We start from the raw sequence: 27,675 nt of genomic DNA, 5'->3' as shown, positions 1-27,675 counted from the left end.
CGCTATGCGTGTGCACATCGACTGTCCGTGCGCGCACCTGGTTTGTCTCCCTTCCGAACGAAACAGACAATAGAGTCTTGCCAAGGCGAAAGCAGCACATGTGCTGCGTTCGCCAGACGAGACCTAAAAATGAATGTGTCCTTCTGTATTGAAACTGGTGCTCATGTAAAGAGCTGATATCCGATTTCTCGGATCTGGTTCACGCTATATAAAACTCTAAAATAAAAAAATTAAACATACCATGTATTTGTAATGCAGGTTCACCGGTAGGCATCTTGGCGCTGAACAGATGTTTATTGTTACCCAACTCAATGGTACTCATTTTATCGATCTCAGATGGACTGAGTGGACTCACCGGGATTTGAACCTGTGACCGTGAGGTCTAATACAGGCTCCTGCAGTGGGTGCATTAGTTCAATGAGAGCAGGCTTCTCCAATGAGTAGCTAGTGAGTTACTAGTAGCTCTCCTGTGTGCAGCTCAATTAGAAGCTTTGTTTGGTCGAGTATGTATACCAAACTCGAGAGTGTATTTAAGACGAAAATGTACTTTGAGAACTCCTAAGCTGATGTTTGGAAAAAAATGTCTGAATTTCCAACATATTTTAAAGCCGATATTCGAGCGATAAATCATGTGGCACTGGTGAGACATATTACAAATATCCTTACATTGGTGCCAGGGGCATTGCAGCCTTGGCTGTCATGTGGAGGTATCTGAAATTGACAAAGCCTCTTTTACATTACAGCTGGCAACCATGCCTGATGCAATGAGGTGATAACAGTAATCTGGCATATGGTGGTAATTAATGTAATCTTGTCTGAAGTGGTCATTAGGAGTGGCTCTTACTACTAAAATGGTGATACGACTCCTGCCAGAGATATCGAGAACATAGGCACGATGTGGCAGGGAAAACTTTGAAGTGCGTGTTTCTGCTAGGAGGACAAGTAGAAGGGTAAGGTGATTAACGCAATAAGGTTCCAAGTCATAATGTAGCAAGCATGCTATTGGAGTAAGCACAAAATGATGGCGAGCACGGGCATACACCGCAAGCAGCCTAATTAAATACATTCATGCAAGCCGATAACCCCTTACCGGCACCAACAAGTTCCTCTTTCTTCTCTCTCCTTTCAGATATTATCAAAAACAGACAAAAAAACCACCCAACTGATCCAAAACTGAACAAGATCCATCCACAAAAAAACCACCTTCCCAGGCGACCAAGCCCAAGTTAAAAAAAAAACCTCAAACCCAGTAAGTAGTAACAAGACCTTCTTCCTACTACAATCAAGTCAAGTTTTCACCTCTTCAAAAAGGTCTTGTCAATGCATCGCTCGCCCGAGTTGTCGTTGCTAGATTTCTAAAAATTGGCTAGATTACCCCTACTGTGAAAAAGTCCACCCCTGGTCCCAACTTGTTGGTTAACTTCAGACGCGTTTCCAACCTACCCAAGCTATGTAGTCATTAAATAGAGTCTCAAAACAGCAAATTAAGTATATTAATAACAATCAACTCGTAATCGAGAGATCTAGTTTCAGCATAGACACCCTAAAGGCCATGCAAACCTTTCCAGATGGGTATGACCCATGCTTACTCACCTTACTTGAACTAACAGCAGCGTTCAACAATGTCAATCGCCACAGGACACTATGTTTGCTGTAACATAGATCTGGATTATGTAATCAAGATCTTAATTGGTTCTCATGTTTGTCATCTCACCACACCCAGCTGGGTAGGATGACATCTGAAACAGTGCACAAATGATGCATGACATCTCCCAAGGCTCTGTATCAACAATACAGCGTTTAACTTTTATCTTAAACCACTACGTTCTTTCCTTCGGGATATCGAATCTCCATCCTCTTGAATACTGATGACACTCTGCTTTAGCTAAAAACATTATCCATTAAGGACATTCTCACACTTTGACTTGTCTCATGAATCTCTAGAAGTGGGTTACTATCAACAATCTCATGCTTAATCCCCAAAAAGAGTTCGTCCTCTACACACCCAAGCTTAAAAATTATTTTTTTACCCTGCACTTCTAGCTGAACAGGTTCCCCTCTTCTCTCTCCATCTCAATACAATAGTTGGGAATTTACCCTAATAACACTACTGCTATCATGCCACATTAACAAAGTAGCCCAATTTGGCAACTTCCTCTCATTCGCTCAAGAAAATTGGAAAACCTTCCCACACCAAATCAAAAGAAAAAGTGCAGCACATACTCTAATCATATTTCGCCTGGACACTGGAAATGGCACTCTGGCTGGTGAGCCCTACTGCTCTCACGGCCCAATCCAAGCTGTTCTTCACACTACAGCCTCACACTTCTTAGCCAAGAGAAAATTTGACTACAATGCCTTAGTGTTGAGACTGAAGCGGTCTTCTTCTAATGTAGGCCAGGATGACATTTAATATTGTTTGCCTTATGAAGAAGGCTCTCTTGTAAAAGAAACACACCTATCTGGCTAAATTGCTGACTTCCTCTAAGAGACAGAGGGGCGTGGGAAGAAAGACTCATTGCAACTCGAAATCACGAAATTTAAAGCATCCTTAGCCCTGAACATTCCAAGAGTGGAGGAGCAAATAACCTATGAAACTCTCTTCCTCTACAATAACCCAACTGAACATCCTCTCCTTGAGGAACTAGCTGCAAACTCATCTCATTCATCTTCACCAGATCCAATTCTGAACCTTAAGTTGCCATGGGGCTCACAACTGGTCAATAAAAATTGCCCGTGGGAAAATCTATTACTGCAGCTTCCAATTTCCCCCAGGCAATTTTACCAGCAAATTCAAGGTTCTATAGGTCAAAAAAAGAGATAAAAATGGAGATGCATTCATGCCATACTTGAAATTCATAGGTTTTCCCCATAACCATCCAGTTTTACAGGTTATACCTGAAGGAATATATGTTGGGGCAAAGAACCTAGAGTGAGAACATTTTGCACAAACTCGGAGTACGAAATTACGAGCAAACATAATCTGAGCCTAAATTCGGATTTAGAGTGCACCAAAGAATAATAGACATTGTCTCCAGTTTACCCAATGTCTTCTACTTATTTCACAACCTAAAATGTCTTAATTTCAACAGTTATTGTTCTGCGTAAAGAACAGTAATACCTTTTAGTGCAGTGGCTCTATAGAAAGATGTTAAATAAAAACATGGTGGCAGGCATAATGTTGCGGTGCAGATTTCACAAGGATGTGTTTTTTTGTCAAAAACTTTGCAATAATTATTTGAGGAAAACAGGCATAGAGTTCCTCCAAGAGCAGGTATAACTGATTAGGCGACCATGGGCTTTAAACTCAGCGACTATTGGGATAATGTCGAAGCAATCATGGGCAAAATATTAATGGAACAATCTGGATATGGCCTTATCAAGGGTACAAGTACAGAACAAATAAATAGCAACAGGATAACATTGTCTGCACCACAGACCTAGCTTTTATGACAGGGAATTGATAATAAATGGAACAGATGTATACAACAAGGCACTAGCAACAAGTATGGACTTAATGAACTGCAAGCAAACCGTAATAACCATCACTTTGTACAGACCCTTCTGTTTCCCATGACCCAACCTGAGGGCAGCTGAAATGGCATGTAGCGTGTTACATGAACCCTAAAGTAAACAAATACAAATGGTAGAAACATAGGAAATTTAAGGCAGGTGGAAGGTGGTTGAGCACACCGAGGGAAGGAAGGAGGCGCAAGCTTGCTTGTGGACAGGAGCTCAAAGGTGGCAGGGGTTTGGTTTAGCAATGGGAGAAAAGCAGTGACAAAAGGTTTGGGATCGCTTGAACACAAGGCGTGCATGGTTGATGTGGGGCGGAGGAGTAGCCAGGAAAAATATGGAGTGGCTTGGAAGGCTGAGTGTTGACAAGGTGCACTTAGGGACTAAGGTGTGGTATAGATCACTATATAATTTCTACTATATACATACATCAATGGACGGAGCGGTGGAGGCAATTATTAGAGCACCTACCAGTGAAGCGGCCCCCGCTGTCCCTGTGCCCTCGCTGAAGGATGAAGTAGTTATTGGACTTGTGGGTGACCCAGAGCTTCAGGGTGCTCTTCAGCACCACCTCCTCGGGTTTCAGCCACATCTGATGGGTGCGAGAGGCACTGCGGCTGCTGCCCGCGTCCCGGAGCCCAGCTTTAACACATCCATGGCGAACCCGCGTGGGCACCCGCCTGCGCCGCTGCAGGTGCCCCCTGCACCAGCTCCCTCCCGCAGCCGCCGTAGCCCGGCTTCGGCGCAGCACAGTTCCAGCATCCAGGGAGGAAGTTCCGTATCCTCCTCCCCTCTTTCCAGCGGCCTCTGGCGCCTCCTCCCCGCAGCACATGGATCTGCACTCTGCCTCCCAAGCCCTGGCCAGGCTCGACACAGGTGTGTGAGGCGACAGGGCCTCCCCAAAACATGCGACTAGGGTTCTACACACAATACCCCGGTTAGGCGGGGCTCAAAAATTTGAGGGAAGGGCGGCCTGAAACTATTATTAAGGCTTCAAAAGCGAGAGTCCCTCACACGAGTGCCATAGAATTATGAACATTGAGACCTCAGATAACACGTGAGAAGTGTGTTGTGTTTCAAAGACTCAACAAGCTAGAAAATGAAAGAGGATCTCGTCTTTATGGGGCCATGTGTTTAAACACATGGCCCCAGAAAGATAAGAAGGCTTTCACGGCAGAAGGAAGGCAGACGAGCCCGTCCAAATGGGACGGCTCAGAAAGCTGGATGAAAACATCACAAACACCTCTTTTCAAATGGCTGGCCACCGTTTAGCATAAACGGTGATGCCGGCCAATGGAAAAGAGGGACGTGGCTTAACGCCCTTAACAGAAAATATCTTAAATCATTAAATCTCGCCAGCGCGGAGGAGCCTAGCGCTTGACCAAGATGGCCGCGTGAGCCTTGAGCTCCCGCTACCCTCGCGCCCTCCTGCAATTATCCTGTCCTAAATCCTGATTTTCATGCACGGCATCCTGCAGATGAGTCACAGCTGGGGCGACTGACGTTATCCGGGCCAAGAACGCCCACCGGGGACCGAAGTTCTGCGTGGCGGAAGATTGCGGCCTACCCCCCGACGGATGCCAGGGGCTTGCGGTGGCAGGATGCCCGGCCACTAATTGAACAACAACGGCCTTGGGAGGAGTGAACTGACGGACGGACGCCGCTGCACTTTCACTTTCGCTTTCTCGCCCTTTGTTTGCTCAGGGTGGGGAGTGCTCCGTGCAGGCCCTCTATTGTCTGGAAGACCTCCACACGGTCCTGACTAGCTGCTGAAGTCCTAGTTGACCCGGTTTCCTCTAGCGGAGTGAGGGACGTCCTTTTGCGACTGACCGTCCTGCTCTTCGAGATGTCGACCAAATCAGAGGCGGACAGGTCGAAGTCTAAGACTACCAGGCGAGGCGGCTATACCCAATCCAATAATATGGATCGTTATGCCCAACAGAAGGGGTCGCCTGGTGGATCGGGACAGTCGCTGGAAGCGCAGAAGGCCGATTCATCCCCGGCCTCGGAGTTATCATTGCAGGACATCAAGGGGGCGATAGATGGGATGCAATCTTCGATTGGCCGGCAGTTCGAGACCCTGGCGCACAAGGTGGACATGATCTTGGTTGAGGTCAACTTGATCCGCGCGGACCTGGGCAAAATCAACGAGCGGGTCAAGTCCCTGGACCTCCAGACTACTGGCCTCACGGACGACGTCTCGTAGCTTCAGGCCGAGGTTCGCAAGTTACGAACCGCGAATGACCTCTCCGCCCGCCGGCTCGAAGACTTTGAAGGTCGGGCCCGGCGCAACAATGTGCGCATTATTGGGGTCCCGGAAAATTCAGAGGAGCTCTCCGTGGATTTACTCGTCGAGGACTTGGTGGTGAATCATCTTGCGCCTAAGGGCCTCGGCAAGTTTTTTGCGGTGGAGCGGGCTCACCGAGTGCCTGGCGGACGGCCTAAGGTGGGAGCTCCCCCGCGGCCGATTGTCGCCCGGATCTTCCATTTTCGAGATCGGGGCGCTATCCTGCAAGCATCGAGGGTGACAGGCCCGGTGCCTTTTCAGAATGCCTCCGTGAGCTTTTACCCTGACTTGCCATGCTTTTCCCTGCCAGGCTGCGTGTGGTATATGAGGATCGGACTTTCTTCTTCGAATCACCGGACATGGCAGGGGACTGGTTGGATGCACTCCCTCGGCGACAGCCCGGCCGGGACAGCGTGGATGGGGCGGAAGGCGACCGGGATGGACAGAAGTGATACCTCCGGTGTCGGCCTGTTTTGATTCAGCCCCGGACAGTGACTCGCACCTTATTGCAGTAATGGGAGGGCGGCGGGGGGGAAGATAGGGGCTCTTTCCTCCCTTGGGGTACTTTTTGTAGATTTGTTTTTGATAGGGCGACAGGCACACTGCAAGTTGGGGGGGGGGGTTTGTAAGCTGACGCAGGGGTGCAGGGTGGGGGGGGGGATTCAGGATGGTGGGGTTGTTGTTTGAGGTTGTTGTTTTTTCCTTGCAAGGCGTAGCAATGACTGTCAGAATTGTCCGACTGCGGTTCTCCGGGGGGGGGGGGGGGGGGGGGGTCTCTGTGTTCAGGGATGGGGGCTTAAACATAATTAGCTGGAATGTAAATGGCTTAGGGGATCGTATTAAACGGGGGATAGTCCTGCAATTTTTGGAACGGATCTCGCCAGATGTGGTCCTCCTGCAGGAGACCCACCTTATAGGTAATGTGTTATGCACTTAACAGAAAGGGCTATAAATTCATTGCCCACTCGGGGTTTTCCTCGGGATCCAGGGGTGCGGGCATACTTGTCAGAGCTTCCCTACCATTTGAGGTTGACTCCACTATTGCTGATGATAGGGGGCGCTTTGTGGCCGTGGCGGGGAGGTGGGAGGGCAGAACGTTGGTATTGGTTTCTGTCTATGTCCCTCCTGCCCTGCAGGCCTCCACGTTTGCTGATCTAGGCAAGGCCTTGTTGGGACTCCCCGAAGGGATGCTAGTGGTGGGAGGAGACTTCAATGCGGTTGGTTCTGGAATGCTCGATAGGTACCCGCCCAGAGACATCGGGGGTGCTCAGAAATGGCTTCCCGACTTTGATACTTTTGGTCTGGTAGATTGTTGGAGGCTGCGGCACCCCACTCAGAGACAATATACTTTCCATTCCGGGGCCCACGGGAGTCTCTCTCGGATTGATTATTTGCTCACTCTGGCGGCACACGCCTCTTTGGTATCCGAGGCTAGGCACATGGCACGGGGCATATCTGATCATTCACCGGTGTGGGCCCGTCTGGACATTGGCCGGGTGGTGGGGGCAGGGTGGCTCCCGTTAACCCCTGGTACTTTCGTGACCCCCAGCTGCGCAGCGCGTTGCTGAAGACAGTTGACCACTATTTTCGAGTTAATCAGGGCTCAGTTGAATCCGCGGTGTCCTTGTGGGAAGCTTCTAAGACTGTACTGAGAGGGGAGGCTTTGTCCTTGGTAGTGGCCGCCAAGCGGCGGAGGGACGCCGAGGTGATACAAGTAGAGGACGAGATAGCGGCTTTAGAGGTGGCCTTGGAGGGGGATGTTGCGGCGTCCACACTGCATAATTTGAGCCTGAAGCAATTGGAATATAGGGATCTGGTGACAAACGCCGCCAAGACCCTCAACAGGGAGCAGCAGGGTCGATTGTATGACGTTGGTGATAAGGCCGGGAAATTGCTGGCATGGCTGGATAAAAAGGAGCATGTTAATCGTGTGGTGCCGGAGTTGTTGACGGATGGGGGAGAGGTGGTCACTGATCCCGACGGTATAGTTCGGTGTTTCTCGGACTATTTTCGTACGGTATACACCTCGGTCTCGGATAGGCCGACTGAGGACTCGTGTGATCTTCTGCGTGACATCGCTCTGCCCCGCCTTTCTGCCATTGATAGGGAGGACCTCGATGGTGATATCACTGTAGACGAAGTGGCGGGTGCTATCCGTGCGTTGCGCTCCGGTAAGGCTTCGGGCCCAAATGGTCTGCCGATAGAGCTGTACAAGCTTTTTCCGGATAAGTGGGCTCCTCACCTGCGCGCCATGTTCGTGGAGGCGCGGGGGCATGGGTTTCTTCCGCTCGATCAACGGCTGGCGACGATTGTGGTAATACATAAAGACGGAAAGCCCCGGGATAAGTGTGGCTCCTATCGGCCGATCTCACTTCTCAACGCCGAGCCGAAAATCCTTGCCAAGATTCTCGCTAACCGCCTGGTCCGGGTGCTTGGCGACTTGATCCACCCGGATCAGTCGGGCTTTATCCCGCAGCGTAACACTGCACTAAATCTTAGACGCCTCCATGGAGTGATTGCTAGGACGGGCACGATGCGAGAGCCGGCTATTGTGGCGTCCCTCGATGCCACGATGGCCTTTGACACGGTGGAGTGGGCATACCTGTGGGCTGTGCTAGCCAAGTTCGGCTTCGGGCCTGGATTTGTGGGATGGGTGAGGCTGCTCTATGAGGGGCCTCTTGCAAGCGTCGTGGTGAACGGGCGGGCGTCGGCACCGTTCGAGCACGGGAGAGGCACCCGGCAGGGTTATCCCCTGTCGCCGATGCTGTTCGCCCTTGCTCTTGAGCCGTTGGCGGCGTGGATACGGTGGCACCCGGATATACGTGGGATTCGTTGGTCGCCTGACCACGAAGACCGTATTTCACTCTACGCCGACGATATTCTGCTATACCTTGCCTCGCCCAAGAAATCTCTGATAGTGGCTTGTGACGTCTTGACATCTTTCGGTAGAAACTCGGGCCTAGTCATCAATTGGGGGAAGTCATACTTGTATGTCCTGTGTGGGGATGTCCCGCCTGTCCCGCGCAACTGCTCGATCCAGATAGCCCAGCAGGGCTTTTTGTATTTGGGGATCTATATTTCCACCGACCCCATTTTACGATACGAGAAGAACTTGCTCCCTCCCTTGGCGCGTCTGCGGCGGGATGTGGCGGGCTGGCGGCGATTGCCGCTTTCCCTCCTTGGCCGTGCCGCGCTGTTCAAAATGATGTCCCTTCCCCGTTTCCTCTATGCTCTGCAGAATACCCTTGACTTGGTCCCGGCCAGCTATTTCCGTGAGGTCGAAAGCCACCAGCGCACGCTCTTGTGGGACGGGCGTCCGCGTATAGCGATCGCTAAGTTGACGCTTCCGTGGTACGACGGTGGTATCGCGCTTCCAGACATTCGACGTTATTACTGGGCCACACAGTTGAGCGCGATTAACCATGGTGTATATGGTCCGGCGCTGAGCCCCGGCTTCGCCATGGACCGATGGTTGCTCCGTGGGGGTAATTACCACAGAGCGTTGTACTCGAAGTCGTCGGACTACACCCTTACAGGGCCCACCAGAGTGGCCGTTCATGTATGGAAGGTGGCGACGGACTCGCTGGGCTGGAAGGGTAAGCTTACCCTTGCCACCCCTCCGTTTGACTCAGATATTCTAGGGAAGCTTTGGCATACAAAAGGGTTCGAGAAATGGGACCTGATTGGCATATCCAGGGTTGGAGACCTTTTGGTTAAGGGTAGGATAAAGTCATTCGAGGAGTTGCAGAAGGTATACGAACTGGGGAGCACGGAGTTCTTCCGATATGCTCAAGTGCGCCACGCCTTGCGGTCAGTCCTTGTAGAAGGGGAGAAGGTGCCAGAGTCCTCTCCGTTGGAGGACCGGATCCTGGATGGCCATATGCCAGAGAGCACGATTTCGCTCATTTATAAGAAACTTATTAATGTTCGGGCGGATCTTCTTCTAGGGTTGCGCGATCAATGGACCAGGGATGGCCTTGAACTAGATGATGAGGATTGGCAGTATGCAGTTTCTTCTCCCAAAGAGGTTGCTATCCCCGCGCGCCTGCGGCTGGTGCAGCTTAAAATACTCCATAGGGTCTATGTGACGGGGCCCAGGTTGGTCCACATGGGTTTCTCTGAGGAGGGCTTATGTAAGAGAGGCTGTGGTATGGTGGGTACCTTCCTACATATTATTTGGGAATGCGGTGCGATTATGGAGTTTTGGAGGCAAGTCCACGAGGTGATGGGGGAGGTGACGGGAATTGCCATGCAGCCTGAGGCGCGGTGTTGTCTCCTGAATGTCTGGAGTCCTACTGACCACAACGCGGCACAGACTCAGTGGGTGACCCTAGGGAACATGGTAGCCAAGCGCGATATTGCTCGGCTGTGGGGCTCTAATAGGCCTCCTACATTGACAGCGTGGATGGAAAACATGGACTGGAGCATGTTTAGGGAGAAGACAGCGTATTGTGCTCGAGGGCGCCCTCGGAAATGGCACTCTGTATGGGGGCCATGGAACCAGTACAGAGGGGACATATGCCTGCCCCCAGACCCGGACCCGCCTGAGGAGCAGCTTTCCCCTTAGCTTTCTTTCCGGCTTTGAAGTTCTTGCTGATATGCGTTTGTTTTCTTGAGTCTCTGCCTTTCCCTCCTTTCCCTTACTATAGACCTGTGTCTGTTGGACGGAATGGGGCTCGTCCCCCCTGATGGGAACCTCTATCGGTGCTTACGGTACTTATCGCCTTGTTTGTGTTTTAGGGTTGGATTTATGTTTATTCAAAACAGAACCTTTGACTCTCCCGTCAGTAAAATGTGGACGCAAGCATGTGTTGAGTCTCTAAAGCTGCCGTACCTCCGGGTTGTCGGCTGAATAGCTGTGTCACTGATTTAAAATAAAGGTTTAAAAAAAAAAAAAAAAAAAAAAATCGCCAGCGCCAGTTGAGACCTAAAAAAGTAATTTTCACTTGCGTGAAACCGAAGCTGCCAGGCAGCGACTGGGAACAGTCAAGCCCTCCAAAACAAAAGGTAAAACAAGACAACAAATTCAAAAGGATGGTAAAGAAAACATGCTTCAGGGCAGGGGCAAATTCGAGAAAAGGAAGGCAAGCCATCGAATAAGAATCAAGCAGATGTGGGTGACAAAGTTTAAGCAATAGCGGGCTACCAGACCACATGAAGTTCTTGGAATAAATAGTTCACAAGAGGTCTTTCACAAAGACCGCTAAATGCTGCTGTCTGTACATGACAGAATGAGCACTGGCAAAGCCAATAGGCCGTGCCTATGTGAGATCTATTGGCTTTGCCAATGTTTCTTAGCCATGTAGCAACATGGCTGAAAGTAAAGAAAAAATAAATTTAACAGCCAGCGTTGACCGGGTCTTTTTTTGTTTTTACTTTCAGCCATGCTGCACTGAAGCCAGCACTGCTGTACAATATGGCCAAAAAACATCGACAAAGCCAATAGATATCACATAGCTGAGAATTGGCTTTGCCAAAACTGGTTTCTTCTTGGTGTCCATGACTGTGCTGCCCATGCTTTAGATAGAATTCCTACTCGGGCATACGCTTATGAACTTGGAGGTCTTGGGAAAGGAAGGTATTATGTTTTACTCTGCTGGCTCCTTGTCCTTGAAGAAACAGTGAAGGAGAGGGAGCATGAAACTTTCCCCAAGCGGTGGCCAGCTCACACAAGCTCCTGTTGCAGCTTCGTGAAGTTAATAAAGGCTGTGACAGGTGGAGGTTAACCATATAAGCTCCATTCCTGCTGAACACACGTATTGCTACAGCAGTTACTGCACCATCGTGATATGCAGTGTCCAAAGAAATATGGCACTGGATGCTGGAGACGTTCCTGCAGTCGTGGGGCATACAGTGTTCAGGCAGAGGTGTGTTGGGGCTCATAATACCACAGCAGTTCCTGCTCTGTCCAGGAAATGTCAAAGCCCAGCATCTTGTGTGGTTTTCAGGTAGTCAGGCTGTACAATGCCACAACAGCCCCTAATGTGGCCAGGCAGTATGGTTGGGGGCACAGGGTAATGTCAAAGCAGATGCGCCTTGGCACAACAGCCCCTGCAGTTCTTGCACATACAGTGTCCGTAACACCCCTACTCCATGGGGAGATCAAATCTGCATTCTGGCCATAAATGCTCTCACTTTGAAGTCAGCTGAAAGCGTATTAGGCACCAGACTCCCTCGAAGACCGTGACTTTCTGGTCACCCCCGGCTTGACAAAAATATGTGTCTTAAACACATTTTTGCCATTTTGTCACCCCCCCTCAATGATGACAACCGAGGCAGCCCGTACCCACCGTACCCACCGCACCCCCCTTCCTACGCCACTGAAACCCAGGGGCCACCGAGTTGGCGACGGAGGACTGTATGAGAGAAACACAAAGCCTGTGGAACTCAAACACCAGAAATAAAGAAAAGCCTTGCTCAGACAGCTACAGAATAGAGCAGAACCAGAGGTATCCAATAAAGACTGATTTGAGACGTCATTTAGGTCGCATAGGCCCCATGGCCTGTACAAATAGCTGTGGTGTCCCGATGGAAACCGAGATTGGCAAGAGGCAGGGTGCTCTTTCCCCTGGAGATGACTGATCGCCGGTCACTTGGACCCATACATAATGGTGTGCCAGGTGCTCAATGGAGGGCGATACCTTTGTTATATCTTTTTTCCCCCCAATCTATTCTCCATCTATTTCTTCCCTTCTACAGTCATACGAGGGCGCTTTCTAGCTATAGCCGCAAGCTTTAATAGAGATAGGAGGGATAAGTGTGAGCGCTTTTTAATCGCAGATTAAAAAGCTGGAGTGAGTGCACCACCGTACACGCGCAGTCGAAATTAGACGGCAGCTCAACGCTGCACGACAGCAGCTGAGGGCCTTGGACTGCGATCGTGGACGGGGAGTATTCTCTCTTGCACACCAAGCAGTGCTACTTTTGAGACTTTTTACACTGACCTGTACACTGCGGACCGTTTGGACACGACAGCAACCACGGTCTTTGCACGAGATGCCCCAGTGGCCTCCTTCCCACCCATGAAGGCAACCAAGTTGGATGCAGAAGTCCATTTTGATGAGGTCCTACGAGCCACCAGGGAGCTAGTCTCCGGGAAGGCTTCTCTGCATATTTTTAGAAGACCCTCGACATCACCCCAGTACTTGTCCATCTTTTTAACTCCTTTGGCGACACTGGAACGCTAACTCTAATGATGGCCATTAGGTTTCGCGCGTGGCTCACACACTGGGCGCTTACTGATGCGTGGCGGTCGCGTCACCCACAGACCCGGCTGTACTCCTTCTACTCCATCCCGCATAATCTACGGGTCCGTCTCGACAGATTCCTATGCACAGCAGCAATACTGCCTAAAATTACCCACACGGACTACTTGGGCAGAGTCATCTCTGATCACGATGCCCATATCCTATGACTTAGCTGGAGGCCCCCACACCCTCCCGTACCCACCTGGCGCTTACCGCGAGACTGTCTCTCTGATCACGTCTTTCGACACAAACAGGAACATAGCATTCTAGGTTACTTTACACACAATGCAGGCACAGCTTCATCAACATTAGTGGAATGGGACACATTTAAGGTAGTGGCCCGAGGAGAATGCATACAACAAATTGCGGGGGTCAAGCGCACGTTGGAACTGGCACTTACCACGGCTGAGCTACACCTCGCCGACGTCACTAAACAGGACACCACATCCGAAGAAGGGACACAACGCTTAGCCAGGGCCAAAACAGATTATCAATCCGCCTGTGCGGATCTCCGCCGATACAACTTCAGATCGTATGCCGCACGGATGCATAAAGACCGAGACAAAACGGGCACATTACTAGCTTGGCTGGCCAAGCAAGACACAGATGTAAAGCCCATCACGGAGATCCTGGACGCCCAGGGTACACTGGTGTGCTCCCAGACTGAGATTTTGGGGGCGTTTCAGGGCTATTATGCGAAAACTTATGAGGGACCAACCCCTACCTCACGGGACACGGTGGATAGTTTCCTAGACCCCCTGACCCTCCCAACAGTCACAAGGACAGATAGGGAGGCCCTAGAATTGCCGATAACAGCGACTGATGTGACCCACGCCTTACGCGCCCTGGCTCACAACAAGGCGCCGGGTTTAGATGGGCTGCCGCTCGAATATTATACAACTTTTTCTACGTGTTTGGTCCCCCGATTGGTGGAGATGTTCGCGGTAGCGCTTGAAAAGGGGGAACTACCGAGATCCTTACGTGAATCAGTGATCGTGACCTTTTTAAAGCCACATCGCGATCCGCAGCAAATGGCCTCCTACCGCCCCATATCGCTCCTTTCCGCTGATTGCAAACTCCTCGGAAAGATATTGGCAGACAGATACGCACAAGTTATATGCCACCTGGTTCATCAGGACCAATGCGGCTTTATTCCAGGTAGACGCACCTCCCAGAATATACGTCGCATATTTCACGTTCAAGACCAAGTACAAGGGATGTATCCCCAGTCTGCCTGTCTCATCCTGGACCTCGAGAAAGCATTCGATACTCTCACGTGGCAGTATCTTTTCGCGGTTCTACCGCGTACAGGCCTCGGCCCCACTCTCCTCGCTTACACACAACTCTTATACACGAATCTCACCTCACGGGTTCGCCTGGGCCGGTACATATCGGCAGAATTCGCGGTCCGGAGGGGCACTAGACAGGGCTGCCCGCTGTCCCCCTTACTATTTGCCCTAGCTGTCGAGCCTCTGGCCGTACGGCTGCGCCAAGAGGGAGAGCGCTGGGGCATTCCCATAGTGGACACAACACATAGCGTTTCCATGTACGCGGACGATCTGTTAATTTACGTGCGAGACATCGAGGAAGATCTAACCTCCCTTTGGGCGACGCTCACTGAATTCGCGGCAGCCTCTGGATTACAGGTGAATTGGGACAAGTCCACCATATAGCCACTACACCCGAATCTGCCCCCTCGGGAGGTCCGGTTGGGTGACCGGAGAGTGCCTTGGAACACGGAAGCGCCTCGGTATCTCGGGATCAGCCTTTATCATTCCCCCACTGATATTTTTGAGGGTAACCATTGTAGGGCGCTGGCAGGCATTAGAGCCGCAGTCGGATTTTGGAAGAGCCTCCCGCTGGCCCCGATAGGCCGGATAGCATTAGCCAAAATGATAATAGTCCCACGATTATTATACTAGTGCCGCTTCGAGAGCCGCTGGGAGATATTGTGGCGAGAGGAAAATGCCCAGGGCAGGCGAGGCGCGGGAGGCTGCAGGTAGCGTGTGAGCCGTGCCGCCGCACTGAACCGTCGAGAGCCGCTGCAGGGGAGGAGAAACGGCCCAAGGCAAGGCACGGGTGCAAGCGGAGGGCAGTGTATGAGCCGCGGGTAAAAGCTCCAGGCACCAATCAGTAAATCACCAAGCCGTCAAAGTCATTATCAAGCCGCAGATGCCGCAGTGAGAGCCGTAGTGAGAGCGAACGTGGCTGGAGGTGAGGCAAGGCGAGGCGGGGGTGAGCTACGAGTGAGTTGTGAGCTGCGAGTCGTGAGCTGTAAACAGCGTGTGGCGCTATTATCAACGCGGAGTTGTGGAAACTGACGTGCTCTTGGGAGTTTTGAGGAGCGGAGTCAAGTCGAGCAGGACAGAGTGGGGTCGAGCGGGGTTGAGTGGAAGGCCCCCCCTCCACACCCCGCACCCCCCCAGCCTTCTCCCTTCAGCCCTCTATCCAGTCTCCCTTCTCAGCTTTTCTATCAACAAGCATCATCTGCACCTTCCTATGGGACATGCAGGTCGAATGAGTGGAGCAGCTTCAGCCCCTTAAAAACCACACCACAGGAGTGACCTCGATCTGGTCGTGCCCACTCGCAAAGGAGGTGGAGTTCCCCGATGCAGCAATTAGTTGGCTGTAGTTCACCGAGGCCAAAAACCTGTAATTTGTAAGGTGAGATACCTTACTTCCCACGGAGGTCAACAACTTCAAAGAAGGGGCGCCTTAATCCCTTCGTATGCTGGAGACCTGCTACCTCACCTTTGTGACCTGGGCATAACTTCTCGAGCTTGGTGACTGTCTCCCTCCCGCTGCCGCCATTCTATCGCGAGACTATATCCCCCAGCATCCCCTGCGGCGGAAGAGGAAGCCGCCCCCTGTACTCTTGCGCCTGGAGGCGCTATAAAGTGCACCTGGGCTGAAACCATGTCTACTCGCTCTGGAAAGCTTCTTAGGAGCGAAGGCGAAAGGGGGCCAAATGCCGCGAGCCCTGTCATAGGAACTATGGACCGTTTTATCACCAGGGTGGCGGCGGCGATTGAAAAGGAGATTGCTATGTCTGAGCGGCGTTTATCTGAGGTTTACCTCCCCTCAAGACGCTCATCCTTGGGGGTCGCCGCTCAGTCGCTTACACCGGCCGGTGTCCGGGTACAAACTGTTTCCCCACCTAGTGTGCCTGGTGCTTTTACAGACCCCCCTCAGTTGGCTGGTATAGAGCAAAATATGGTTAGGCTGGAAAATCTGGCCGCTCTTCTCCCTATAGTTACAGTGGAAGACGGTGGACTTAGCAAGCTGTCCACGCCATTATCACCTAATTCCCCAAGCAAAGCCATCAGTGATCCTGAGCCTCCAAAACCGCTCACTCCCACCATAGTTATACCAGAAGAGGAGTCAGTGAGGGCTTCCCCTAACACCCAAACTCCCGATACTAGGCAGGAGAATAGGCCCCTAAGCAAAAAGCCACGAAAACGTAAAAAAGGTTGGCTAGCGAGGCAGGCCGCTCTTTACCAAAGAGTAAGAAAGCCTTCCGGATCTGGTACGAGAACCATAAGGGGTATGCCTATAGTGAATGAAATTGACATAGAAGGGGGTGTTCTGATCTCTCCCAAGGGGCTACACCCAGACGCCAACACTGCCAAGGTATCAAAGCTCTCTGACTCAGTAACAGTTGAAAATATCTTTGAGAAGGTATACAGCCTCTTGAAACCGTTACTAACACAAGTCAAGGGTCTAGGGGAGAGGATAGATAAATTAGAGCAATCAACCCTTGACAGGTTTCACTCACTCAAAACAACATTTAAACAAATAACCAGAGTGACTGAAAATAAGGACTTGGGCACAAAGGGGAATGAACCACCATCTCAGAGAGTCCCTAAGCCCCCAATATGTCTAAATAAAGTTGTCTCTAATAGCCCACTAATTCCAGATCTTAAATCTCCTCCCCGCCCCAAAGCAGGGCCAAAACACAAGGGTCCATCAACATACTTAGAGCCTGACAAAAATAAGCCTAAGCCTCTTCCACAAAAGCAGCCACAGAAAGCTAGTGGCAAAACGGAAGACTCCCAAAAACCAGGGGCACGCAGCAAATCCAACGGGTTAGCGACAGGGAATGCCCCTAGGTCTGTATCCCAACCTACTGCCCCATCTATCCCCTCACTGGCCCCCAGTAATTCAGTACGACGGATCCCCCCAGTAAACCTCCCACCAGACTGTCAACCTTTTGTTGCTGTCATGGTTAATGTGCCCCCTTTAAAGGAAGGCCAGTTGGAAAATCACCAATCACTCAAGAATAAGTGTATCCACTGGCTGAAGGCAAACAAGCCAATCCCGTTGGGTGTGGATGGTATTCTTCTAAGTGTCCGCAGAGTGGGTTGGGTAGGGCAGGGGAAAAAAACGCAGGAGGGGGATTGCATAATTATAAATTTCCAAGACCCAAGAGTAGTACCATCGATTTGCAATCCTATTAAAAGTATGGGGGCTCTGGGGGTTAAAGTGGTAGATCTTTCTTATTTTTACCCCAGGCAAATTGTTAGCCCAACAGGAGGAAGCTTAAGTTCCCCTGTTTTTGGTCAAAACTGGGCTGGGGTTTCGGGGGGTACTAGGGAGAACCAATTGTGGGCACCAGGGCCTTACTGACTGGAAATTGGGAGAAGAGTAGAGCCAGCAGGAGTATCACCCACCCAATCAAACCCTGCAAGTGGGATAGGAGACCCTATAGCCACCCCACAAGATCCCTGTTCCCCTCAGATACCTCCGAGGGGGTCCATAGACAGGGGCATTCTGGCGCCCAGCGACACTTCAGCTGTGACGGACCTAGTCTTCAAGGTTTTCAGCTGGAATGTCGCAGGGATTGCAAGAAAACTGGCTCTACTGGACTTTGCTGCTTGGGTTGATGAGCACTCCCTGTGCCTTTTCCAAGAGACATGGAGCTTGGTGCCGGTCCATAGGGTGGGTTTTTCTTCCTATTCCTCCCCTGCGCAAGTCTCGGAAACAGGGAGAGGGCGACCTTCGGGCGGCCTTCTCATCTGGGTCGCGGCTTCTTTAGACTGCAGAGTAGTGGAGTTTCCCACAGGTTCCCCTGACATACAAAACATCACCCTAATAGATCAAAGGGGAAGAATTGTCTTAAATGTTTATAATGTTTATGCCCGGGGAACCAAGGGCGGGAGAAAGTCTCCTGTAATATCTCTCCTCGAGACTTTGCTAAATAATACCCCATATAAGACTCGTACATTGGTTGCAGGTGATATGAACTGTACGTTCGAGCCCTTGGGCTCGGACGTTTCCCTCGACCAAGACGAGGAGGATACCAGGTTGGGGATCCCGGTATTGGAAATCCCACCGATTAGAAGGTGGACAGAAGTGGCGCTCCAGATATACTCCCTGAGCCTCGAATTCAACTTAAGGGCAGCTAATGGGAGGACATCCTCGGATAGGGGGGGGTGCCCACACGTACAATAGACCAGGACACACCTCTAGGCTAGATTATTTCCTAATAGATGTATACTTATGGTCTTATGTAAGGGACATGCAGATGGTCCCCACGACTGAAAGTGGGCACAATTCACTCTCCTTAAGTATGGACCAGTGGTGGCGCCCCTTAAGGAATGACAATATTAACCCGGTAGCCGCACCCCCGGATGAGTCTGAAGTCTCCCCTTGTGGTAGACGAATAAAATGGGCGAAATTGGTTCTATCCGAGGCAAAGGTAGGGGAAATTCAATCCCATTTAAACCATGCGGTAACAACCCTCGGAACTTCCTTAGAAGGGGTGGGTAGAGCGAGTGGGCTTTTTGTCTCCCTGGTTGAAGCCTTAACTAACGTGTTTACCTTATACCCTAACAAGTCGGGCAACAAAGAATCTAAAAAACCAGTCGATGGATGGTATACCCAAACATGTAGGGTTTACAAGGCCAAGTTAGTTGAGGCGGTTAAACTCAAGTCCCGTAGTGTGATACAGGAAGCAAGGAAGGCCTATAATAAGTCCCTTAAATTTGCCAGGAGGGAATGGGAAGACAAATTCTGGGAAGACCTGCTCCAGGCTAGTAAAATCAGGGATTCAAGGGCCTTTTGGAATCTCATAAGCACACGGAATAAACCCGATGCATCTGTGAGACCCTGCAACATCCCGCCTCAAAGTTGGGTAAAACACTTTGGGACCCTATACCTCCCCCCAGATGGGGAATTGAACGTGGGGATGGACCTTACACGAGCAATTGAACCTCATGCCTATGATCTCTTCACTCCCTTAGAGATTGAGGGGGTTATAGGGTGGGTAGCGCCTCGCAAGGCAGCGGGCCCCGACGGCCTTCCGGGGGACCTTATGAGGGCATACCCAGCGGAATGGGCAAGGGTCATAGCAGCTCTCCTAAACGATATCATGATGGGAGGGGCAGTGCCGGAATCCTGAAAAGGGGCGGTGGTGGTCCCGATTTATAAAAAAGGGTGCAGGGAAACACCGGGGAACTATCGCCCTATAAGTCTGATAGACTCCACCCAAAAGATAGCTGGTAAAGCTATCCTTGAAAGGATTCTCCATTGGGTGGAGGAGAATAAAATCCTATCAGACTTTCAGGCAGGTTTCCGGGCTGGTATGGGGACAATAGAGCAGGTGTTTAGGCTGGCACTACTGGGGTGGAAGGTGGTGGAACTAGGCAAGGGTAGTCTTTATTTGGCCTTTATAGACCTGAAGACTGCCTTTGACCTAGTCCCCCGGGAAGAGCTTTGGAGGGTGCTTTATGAGTTGGGATTACCCCCTTACATCTTGTCCCTACTCATTAGCCTTCATGCCCATACCTTTGCACAGGTCCGTTGGGGTAAAAATGGAGAGCTCACTGAGAAGATACCAGTGTCCAGGGGCGTAAGACAGGGTTGTGTCTTGGCACCCACCCTATTTTCACTATATGTGAATGGGGTGGTAAAACATCTTCAACAAGAACCAGCCGACGCCCCCTGTCTTGGAGGAGTACGTATCCCCACCCTGCTTTTTGCGGATGACACGCTCCTGATCTCGAAGACCCCACAAGGCCTCCAGAAATTGCTAACGCGATTCCAGGAGTTCTGTGCTGCAAAAGGCTTAATAATAAATGTGGACAAAACAAAATATCTAGTCCTAAATCCTCCTAAGAAACTGGGCCGTCCACCTACACTTAATTCGATTCCCTTAGAGAAAGTAGCCGAATTCGATTACCTCGGTATTCGGATTACGGATAGGATGTCTTGGGCAAATCATATTGACAAAATGGTCCTCAACCATAGGAGAGTAGGAGGAGCTCTCATGAGGGAGTTCAGGGCCTCACCTAGGAGATCACTTACCCCAGTAAGACATCTACAAGGCCAAAGTAGTGTCATCAGCCTTGTATGGGGCAGAACTGTGGGGCCACTGCCGATTGGACCCCCTAGTAACAGCGGAGAGCAAGCTATTGAAATCCATTATCTCCATTCCACTGAGCACACCATCTGTACCAGTGTGGTTGGACACGGGCTGTAAAAACATCAAAGATCAGGCCCAGCTTCGCCCGCTCCTGCTATGGACACGAATCTGGAGGGGTGAAGAACTAAAATCCTATGCGGATGCTCTGGGGGAAATAATGAGTCTGGGGGGTTGGGCTAAGATAAGATGGTTAAGAGAAACTAAAAAGCTTCTGGAGAAGATCGGACTAGGAGACCATTGGTCATCACGTTCAGCCCCTCCAAAAGAAGTTGTCAAGGCGCTTTACTGGAAATGGACTGCGGAGCGTCTAATTACAAACTCTAACCACTGCAAGTCCACTGTCGCCTTTTTACAAATCAAAGACATTGTGGCTTTAGAACCCTATCTGGATCTGATCACCCTCCCCTTTGACCGAGCCCTTTATTTTAAATTTAGAGTTGGATCCCTCCCCCTAGGTGCTGTGGTATCGAATTGGACATCAGCGGCCCGTACTTCTCCCAACTGTGCATGTTGCCCGAGTAGGGTTGAGTCCATTGCGCATGTCCTTTTTGAATGTCCGGATTATGCAAGGCCTAGGAGTTTTTGGTTGAAACCTCTGTCGAAATATGGGCACACGTAGCCACCGAGTAGCCTTGCGTATCCTAACCACGGACACTTCCCCCCCTATAGTGTGTGGAACAGCAAAATTTTTAAAGCAGTTTTGGCTTATTCGTTGTAAGAGATTGTCAGTAGCTGTTTAATTCCTTTTTAGCTAATTTAGTAACGGGCATTTTATGTCCTTTTATCTTTTTAATGAATTTTATACTGGCTTCTTGTAGCAATGCTTCTTTTTGTACACTGTAATGACTGTATTTTATTGTGCTTATAAGATATCTTGCATATCGAATAAAAGCTTATGATGACTATTTTACCAACCTACCAGTGATTCCGCCTAGAACCTTCTTTCAGGATCTGGACTCAATTCTCAGTGCGTTGATCTGGGGTTCTGCTAGACACAGAATAGCACTGAAAAAACTGCAATTACCCACCACGCAGGGTGGCCTGGGTGCTCCATCCTTTGAGACATACTTTCTGGCGGCACAACTACAGTGGCTCTCCCACTGGACGGCGGACCGGTATACGCTAGAGACGCATACCTTGACGGGACGGGTATCCCTTGCGGAAGTCCGTCGGTTATTGCTTCCGGGCACCAAACCGAAGCGTACCTATCCCCTGCAGGTCGTAGTGGCACGGAGGTGCATGCAACGAATACATCGCATGTCATCGGAAATGCCCTTGTATTCCCCTCTGTTCCCATTAATCGGGTGGCCCAAACGTGAACATAAGTACACAAATAACATGCTCACCACATGGACTCCATGCGGTATCACCGAAATGGAGTCCCTCTTTGAAGACGGACAGCTTAGACCATTCCAAAACCTCATGGCAGACTACGATCTCCCCCCGGGCCAATTCCTGTTTCACCGCCAACTGTTAGATAGTTATCGACCGCATCATGACCTCTCGAGGGGGGAGCCACCCACACATCCAGTCATCCACACGATTCTACATATGGGAGTGGGTAGACACGTAACCACATGGCTCTACAAAGCCATACGGGAACTCACCAATAAACCGTTGGTGTCCCTACGTGCCATCTGGGAGGAGGAAATCGGACGCTCACTGCACGAGAAGGAATGGGAAAGAGCCCTTGAATATCCTAAAAAGGTGCCCAGAAATGCACGATTTAAGAATATACAATTTTATATCCTCCATAGAGCTTATCTGACACCAGCACGTCTCTAGCGCTTCTACCCGGACACTGAGTTCCTCTGCCCCAGATGCCAATCACAGGACGCGGACTTCCAACACATGTTTTGGAGCTGCCCCACGATCAGTTCTTTTTGGCAACACATTCATACTACCCTACAGGACCTCACAGGGATCAAGTCTATGAATACATGGGAGGCCAGCGCACTAGGTATCGCTCGAACACAAACAACACAAAGTGCAGACCCGTTTTTATTCCCTAGCGGTGTTATTAGCCAAACGCGGCATTGCTATGCACTGGCGTTCTCCCACTGGTCCCCCGCTTGCAGCTTGGGTGGGAGCGACACACAAATGGGCGGCGGCAGAGGAGGACACATTACGGGAGGAGGTTAAGGGGCACCCGCAAACATCCCATTTCAATGGACTGGGCCATGTTATTGAATCACTTTAAGCAATTGACCCCAGGCGAGGACTCACACGGGGGCACACCTACACAAACAGCCCTGCCAACACAGCCTTCGCCAGCAATCGACTAAACCCTCCCTACTCTGGGGGCCCGATTGCGTCGCGGGCAACCTCGTGACGTGTGTCGGCACTTCTGCCGGCCTGGCGTAAACGTCAGCTCAGCTGTAAGATATTGACACGATACACACACACACACGCTTAACCCAGTGGCAGATAAGAGAGTCCGGACGCGATCTTCCATACCCAACCCCTAGCTCTTCCCGTGTTTTACCCCAGTTCACGTGGCATATTCACTACCAGGACCCATAGGGTTTACAACTTGTGTATCCAGCAACTATTGTACTCATGATTAATTGTGGGGGATATTGGATACTGTAATAAGCAATCTCATGGATTGAATGATTTATTTGATATATATTACCATAAACCTGAAAATGCCAATAAAAATATGTTACAAAAAAAAACTCTAATGATGGCTATGGCAGATGTGGTCTTGAGACCCAAGCCAGGCAAAGACCCACTGGACTGATGCAATGCACTCAGCAATCTGCGGTGCTTCTCTCTGTGGATGCCAACAAGGCATTCGACTGGTCCACTGGCCATACCTGAAGAAGGTGCTATATAGATTTGGAATTAAAGACCGATTTATGAGATGGGTAGACTGCATATACAACGACCCGGAGGCACATATCAGGGTGAATGGGGTTGCCTCTTGGCCTTTTTGGATCACGAGGGGGACTCGGCAGGGGTGCTCTTTGTCGCCCCTGCTCTTTTCTATTTAAATGGAGCCGTTCGCTGGGAGAATCCGCCAAAACCCCGAAATCTCAGGAATCCTGATGGAAGACAGAATAAAATATCGCTCTACGCGGACGTAACTGAACGACAATCGTGCCTAACTGCGGTCTACTACCCAGCAGTCTGAGGGAGAAGTGACTGAAGGGGAAGATTCCCACCTGAAAATAATAAATCGATCCTCCTGGAAAAGTGCACAAGCTTCACAGCCATTTACTGCAAATTAGAGTCTGAGCAGGCGCATGGACACTATGAATGATCATATAGATGAACAGATACAGTTGACAGACGAACTGTTATTTCTGATGTAAAAGATATGCATACACAAGAGGCTTAAACTCTAGAGATGGAAGTAGAACTGTGCAAAGTGCAAATGAAGAATTGGAAGCAAGGTCCTGGAGGGACAATGTATGCAGCTTCGGAATCCCTGAAACTAAACCAATGGGTGCACTGAAGACTATGCTGAAAAATTGCTTCTCACACTATGTGGAGTTGAACATTTCTAATAGTCTTTTGCACTAGAGAGGTCACAGATCTCTGGCACCTCGTCCGAACCCTGGAGTCTCTCCTAGATCACTCAAGTTCTTAAATTAAAGGGATAGAGACCAAGTGCTTCACTTAACCTGGGAGGCAAAGGATATCAGTCATAAAAGGATGCACCATACCTTTTCCCCTGAATTTACGCAAGCTGTACAAGATGCACATAGAACATTTCTTCCAGTTAAAAAGGCTACAGGAAAGGGGCATTGAGTATACCATGCTCTACTCTGCTAGATTGTGTTTATCTAGGAAGGGAAAACAGAGGATATTCACTGGTTTGGCTCGATCTCATGGCTTCATTTAGGATTCCACTGAGAGCCATTGATCAGTCCATTAGTTCTTACGCTTATTTTGCTAGTTGTCGCTAAAGTACCAGTGCTCTAGTCACTTTCTGCCTCTAGCCACATTATGCGATATACCAAATAATGCTTGTGATAGTTTAGATCTCACAGATCTCCTTTGTTTCTACTGTTTGGGGATATGACTGGGACCTTGTATGGGAGGGATGGGTGGGGGTTGTGAGGAGGAGTATGGAATACGAATACTTATTACCTGGTTGCAACATGGTGTGGCACACTGCTGGAAATTCACACACTCATACTGGCCGGATATTATTGTTTTTATAATGGTACGCAGACCTGACAGGTCAGTCGTCAACATTCATCACTTGGAATTTCCAAGATTTAAATAATCCCCGTAAATGTGGACAGGTTCTTACATATCTCGACCGTCTCAAGTCAGATATCATTTAACTGCAAGAAACACACCTAATGCCACAGAGACAGAAATTTAAGTACCTTATGGAGGCCTCGTCAATACTTTGCCTCCTACTCATTCTACGCCAGAGGGGGTGCTTTTATTAGAAAAGAGGTGCTCTTTCGACACAATTGCACCCTGGCAGATCCAGACAGACTATATGTAATACTACAAGGCCTCATAGGACACAAGTCTGATACAAAAATTAATACCTATGGCCCCAATGTGAATATCCTAGATTTCTTCCGAGCAGGGCATTGCAGTGGATCCCAGTACAATAATTTGGGAAGGAGACCATAATTTAGTTTGGGACATTAATTTAGACAGCTCATTTCACCAGGGCTTGTGATGCATTCCAGGCTTGATGACAGTTTGGCATGTTAGACATCTGGTGCACACTACATGGTAAGATGCTCAAAAACATCTTTCACTCTTCCGTTCATGATAAGTCTTTGAGGCTTGACTTTGGGGTGGGCGTTGAGGGATGTGGTGAGCTGGAATCGAGAATTTAGACATTCACCCAGAACCCTATTGAACTATTCCCCAGTGGTTTTGCAACTCACCATCCCTACGGACTGTGCACAAGTGCCGCTATGGAGACTTCAATCTAAATCCTTATCAGATGTGGTGTTTAAAGAGGAAATCCGTACAGCAATTATGGAATAGGTCACAGTAAATAGGGGCTGTGTATCCACGACTGCCACTTTCTGGGATGCCGTGAAGGTGGTCATCCATGGTGACTACATAGCCAAAGGGCATGGCATTGTCAAATCTATTAGAGGCAGACTTGCACAATTAGAAACCGAGCTTTGTGCCTATGAACTCCGGTATGAGGAATCTCAAGATCAGAGCCTCGTGGACCCTATGCGTACACTCCTGCTGTAGTTCAGGGAATAGGCTGGCAGGAAAGGGAAATTTCCAAGTAAACACTTCCAAGCTCGGAAATATGGGGCAGGTGACAGACCAGGGCACACACATTTACACTGTAGATAACCGATTGGCGCCCCTTGCATGGGGAGATTACACTAATTTGTTGCATTTTATCAAAGACTATACACCTCCCAAACTGAGGCTACCCCCACTGACGTGACAGATTATTTAAAGAACCTCAACTTGGCGTGGTTGGACTAGGTAGAACGTGAAATTCTCTGTCAAACCAACAGTTACGGAGGTTAAGCAGGTCATTAGGCAATTAAAAAACGGAAAGGCACTTGCAAGTGACGGCCTCCTGGTTGAATTTTACAAAACTTACGCCGAGGAGCCAACACCCTTACAGGGCTAAAAAAATCTTTAAAATTTTACTAGACCTGCAGGTCTAGTAAATTAAATAATCTACTAGACCCAACTAATGTACTTGACCCATGAGCTGGTCTCAAATTGTGCGATCCTAGGCAAATAGTTATTTTTATGAAGCTTCCTTATCACAAGAGCACCTTCAAATATGCAAGTCCACTATTTCTGTTATACAAAAAAATGATTTACTAAACTTTTGCTCCATGTCTAATCAGAATTTTAGTTCACTAACAGCATTGTCACCTGGGTAGGAGCAGGGATATTTCCCAGTTCATGTTTAAAAAATAATTTTTCATAAATATATTACTAAAGAATGATGTGGTCGTGCATTGGCATTTACAGATAGCACATTTTCCATTGAAATGGTTACAAAACTTTCCCACTAGCATGTAGTTTTACTGATAAAACTGTATAGCGCATAATCAATGTTCAGAAATTGGGTTCCAGATAAAATAATTACAATTTGCACATCACCAAGTAAAAGGTTTTGGTCCTATAAAACAAATTTTCACAACAGAATTACAAAAACGCATCTTCATACCTAGCTAAATATATTTGAAATGTATGAACAGTTCACTTATTAGATATTTCAGTGTTGTGTTAGAAAAAAGGCTGAAATCTTACAGCCTTTCATTTCACATGCTGTGGACTGCAATTGTCACACAGTTCACTTTACAAAATCCTCTAAACTTTAGTAACAGAAATAAAAGTAAATGTAGGAAGGCACACTGATTTTGACCTCTGTCTCTGAAAGCTGAGCAAATGGGACGTTAACATGATTTAAAGGCATCTTTATTGCTCATTCACTTTATGAGCAAAAAGAACACCTGTTGTCAGCTCGCCAGAATGGGCGGGTGGGCCCCAAAATGTGCTCGTCCTGATTAAATCTAGCTCCTTATAGCGAGTGGATTTTTCGAGCCCCGTCTTATTACTAGGTGTGTGAAGAGGCGTTTCAATCGGCACCATACCCTCAACTATGAGGGAATTCATAATTATGACCCTTCAAGCCAGAAAAACCTCCAAATAAATGTAATCTTATTGTCCCTAATCACTTAATAATGTCAACATTAAAATTCTGGCTAAATTGCTGGCAAAGCGACTGCTTCTAATAATGCGAAGGATGATCAGTCCGGCTTCATCCTGGGTCGCCCCACAGCAGATAATCTTTGTTCACTTTTTACTCTTACACACCAGTTAATTTCCGATGTGCCAGTAGTTATGGCTCTTTTAGACGCCTGCTGAGTTTGACACAGTTCAATGGCCTTTCCTGCTCACGATTTTGACCATAATGGGACTTTTGGAAGGTATGTGCAGTTATTATACACAGCCCATTTAGCTATGCTGTGTTTAAATGGCAGCTTTTCAGAGCCCTTTGCGATAGGTCGGGGTACGCGACAGGGTTGCTCCGTCGACCCTTGTTTTTTAATTAACTGTAGAGCCTATGGAACGTCCCCTGTGTAAATTTCACCCCAATAGGGGTGTAAATATGGGGTTCCGTTACACCCTATTATCCCATGTGTGCTGTTGACAAAATGTTGGTTGTCAAGGACCCCTCAGTAAGTCTGACTTATACAGGAAATAAATAGTTGAACTCTGTTGATTAATTG

The 27,675-nt window shown here is 49.2% G+C and overlaps 1 protein-coding gene across 3 annotated transcripts in view; it reads right to left on the bottom strand.

Annotated features, from left to right (window-relative positions):
• The window catches only part of WDR82 (WD repeat domain 82), a 218,149-nt gene that overhangs the window by 180,259 nt on the left and 10,215 nt on the right, over window positions 1–27,675 (bottom strand). The window lies entirely within an intron of this gene.

Source organism: Triturus cristatus, chromosome 9, assembly GCF_964204655.1.
Source record: "Triturus cristatus chromosome 9, aTriCri1.1, whole genome shotgun sequence".
Classification (NCBI taxonomy): domain Eukaryota; kingdom Metazoa; phylum Chordata; class Amphibia; order Caudata; family Salamandridae; genus Triturus; species Triturus cristatus.
The sequence above is the reverse complement of the archived record's forward strand: the minus strand, read 5'-3'. Positions and strand labels throughout refer to the sequence as shown.